At 33.6% G+C, this 3733-nt stretch overlaps 1 pseudogene; it reads right to left on the bottom strand.

The window, feature by feature from the left end:
• Nucleotides 1–352: 352 nt before the first annotated feature.
• Nucleotides 353–471, bottom strand: LOC118603484 (annotated as a pseudogene).
• Nucleotides 472–3733: the final 3262 nt, after the last annotated feature.

Here is a 3733-nt window from a genome sequence, read left to right as displayed (position 1 = left end):
ATTCGTCAAAATGAACAGTAATTTTTTAAAAAATGTAGAAACTAATGTCCATAAGGATCCATATAACTTGGACTTCTCCTATGATATAGTTACATTCTTTGTTGGTAAAACATCCAAATACCTAAAACTAAAAAATGAAAACATTGGATGAATATTATTATTCCACATGATGAAACAAGTGGTTACCTACCTTCTATTATACTCATCTTTCTCATCTGAAAAATGAAGATGTTGGCTTACATAAACTCTAAGTATTTTTTTACTTAATCTTATTTATTTATTTGTTTGTTTATTTATTTATTTATTTATTTATAGATGAGGCAACCATAATCTTTTTTTTTTTAATTTCTTATTCCTACAGCACCTTGTTTTCCTAGGTGGTCTCCCATCCAACTACTAACATGGCCCAACACTGCTTAGCTTCTGAGATCGGATGGGATTGGGTTTGTTCAGGGTAGCATGGCTGTAGACTCTAAATACCTTTTAAATTCATATTTTTATGATGGTCCTAGCCCTTATACAATACACCTGAGTCAAAATAATATTGATATTTAATTACATGCTTATCTTCCCAAAATATTTGGTGAAGAATGATGGAGTAATTTCATCATTGGTATTTTTATGATCTTTTAAACTGGCATGTGCTACATTTGAAAGTGGACAATATTCTTTAGTTCCATGTTTTAAAAACATGACCCTAAAAAGAGTTTTAAAAAGAAATGAGTTGAAAAGAAATTGTATCTAGATACTAATTACTTACCATTCCTGTAGTAATCTAGTTTTCCAACAGCCTACCTCCCCTACCGCTACCACTCCTTAATGCTGAAAACTAAAAAGGAATGGGCTAGTTCTGCATTTTCTCTCTTAGACTAAAAAATCCTGGATTCTTACTTTAAAAACCCACAGCCTTTTTCTTCCTATTTAGTACCATTCTATGTTAGGAGAAGTTATTCTCTTCTTCTGTTTTATTTCTTTAGCTGGAGCTAGTGAAACATTATCTATACTGAATATATAATCATCATTGAACTTGTCTAATTTCCCTTAGCTACTTCATCTCTGTTAGTAATATGATCTTAAGGAAAATTGCAGTCTTTTGAGTGTCAACTTCCTCATCTGTAAAATTGTCAGATTTGACAAAATAACCTATTTCATTTCCAAAATTGAATAAAATTTAGACAAACTAATGTACAAGTATTAAAAGCTATTTAGTTGATAAATATTAATTGAATACCTATTGTGTGCTGGATATACAGCAGCCAAGGTATCTCCTAGGTTAATACATGACATCTGTCCTTTAAAGGTTCAAAGTCTAATGAAGGAGAGGTGAGCCCACAAAAATACTGAGTGTAGAATGGAATAGTGCTCTTAAGGAAATGTGTAACAAATGCTAGTGACCATTACAGTGAAGTGATTAACACACACTAGGGGCATAATGGTAAATGCAGTGTCTCAGATGACTCTGGAAAGATAACAGGAGACCCTAAGCAGAGAAGAGAGGGAACAGCATTTCAGGAAAAGATAAGGAAGCTCAAAAAGTAAATTGCATACTGAAGAACGTACAGGTTGCCAGAGAGAAGACAGGAAGGAAATGGCAGATGAGCCTAAACAAGTAGGTTAAGCTAACATTGAGAAGGGCTTTGTAAATCCTGCTAAGACATACGAACATTCTAAAAAGTATGAATTATTGAAGATTTTACAGGGAAATGATGTCATCAGAATTGCTTTTAGAAAGACAACTTTACTAGTACTATGGAAAGTGAATTGGAGCAGGGAAACACCAAAGAAAATAGTTGTTGATATTGGACACCTATAAAAATTTAGTTATTATCTGATGCATATTACTTTGTGGATTGCTAAGGTAGAAGTAGTGACCTTTAGTGGACAATGAGTATGACATTCAGAGCTTAGATTTCTCAGAATGTGGAACTGCTGCATGTAAAATCGGATGATGAGACGTGTTCTCTGCAGAGCAATAAATCTCAGCTCTGGACATTATGGGGAATTCTTAAGAAATTAGCCTCAGGGAATTTCTTACAGAAGATTTATATATTGGTGGTAATTATGCAACCATTTTACTTTTGGATTATGTTTGTTAATGTATATTTTAATCCAGCATAGCAGTTTCTAATGAAACTTTCTATGCTGATAGAATGTTATAAATACATTATCCAATATAGTAGCTACTGGTAACATGAGGCTACTAATCATTTAAATGGGGCTAGTGTGACTGAGGAAATTCAAATTTTAATGTTATTTAATTTTAACCTAATATAAATATTCATATATGGCAGTGGCTACAGCTAGGTGCTACCAAATTGGACAGCACTTTTCTAGCATATCTATACACATATGTCTGCTTTTGAGACAGGAATAATTTATCTTATAAATGATTATTTGGTATGTTATTGTTTATATCTGCCTCCATGAAAGTTAATTCACTTAAAATACTGGCATTTTAGAAGGTTAAAAACTGCAAGAAAATATGTCAATGGCAGGAAGAAGATAAATTACTTTAGCTTTTCTTTCAAAAAGGATGAGATGTTATTTACTGATTATTATTTTATGCCTATATATTGAGCCATACATATAATCTCAAATAATACTCATAAGAACCTTCAGAGATTAGTTCCCTGTTAATGCCCATTTGACAGATGAAAACCTACAGCAACAAAAGAGCATTATTGCCAAGGAAACATATAGTACATTATAGCCAAACTTCTATTAATAGTAATGATAATAATAGTAATAATAATAACAACAATTAATACTATGCAACAGAACAAATCCTTCTGATTCCAGGTCCCAACATTATGAACATATTATACTGTTCCTTTTTGCTCAAAAAAATTTCTTGAGAATTTTTATTCATGTTAATTTTATTCAGGATTGGTAATCATTGGTGGCACATGTCAGAAAACCAGATACAATATGACTTAAGCAAGAAAGTGACTTATTTGGATCATATAACTGAAAAGTCCAGGAGTTGTGTGGACAAAGGGTACATCAGATCACAACTGACGTCACCAGGGTCTCTTTCTCTCTCTGCTCTCCTTCTCATGTCGGTTACAGCATTTCTTCACATCTTGCTAAAAATATAAGCCCAACAGGAAAGTGCACCTACCAATCACAAATCTCAGTAAGTCACTTCATTTCACTGGCCCTTGTGGAATGATATAAGCATCACAGAATTAGTCGCTGCAGTCAGGGGAAATGCACATTCTCGAATTGTTAAACCTCGGTTCCTGTTCTTATCCATTTGACTTGAATAATACAGATTAAAGAGTAGAGCTGCAGAAGGAGACTTTTAGAAGGCTATCCAGATTTAGAAACAGGGATGGGGTGGAGTGGGTAATGGATGCTGAATAAACAAAAATCAAAAATATATAGAGAATAGGCTTTCAGGTTATAAGGTTTCTTGGAAATGAGTCTTCATTTTCAATTGAGAAAGAGAACATTATTTATACTACTAGAAATTTGTAAGAGAGGAATGCTGGGGACTGAACTGTGTTTCCCCCACCAAATTTGTATATTGAAGCTGTAATCCCCAAAGTAATGGCACTTGATGATGGGGTAATTATGGTTAGATGAGGGTGGGGCCCTTATGATTGGATTGCCCTCTCTCTACCATGTATGGACACGGCAAGACTATGGCCATCTTTGAAAAGAGAGTTCTCACTGACCCTTCACCTTGCTAATGTTAACCTCCTATATAACCATCGTATATTTATCAAAA

This window comes from Rousettus aegyptiacus, unplaced genomic scaffold, assembly GCF_014176215.1.
Source record: "Rousettus aegyptiacus isolate mRouAeg1 unplaced genomic scaffold, mRouAeg1.p scaffold_m13_p_5, whole genome shotgun sequence".
NCBI lineage: Eukaryota > Metazoa > Chordata > Mammalia > Chiroptera > Pteropodidae > Rousettus > Rousettus aegyptiacus.
Note: the sequence above shows the minus strand (reverse complement) of the source record. Positions and strands in the feature narration are given on the sequence as shown.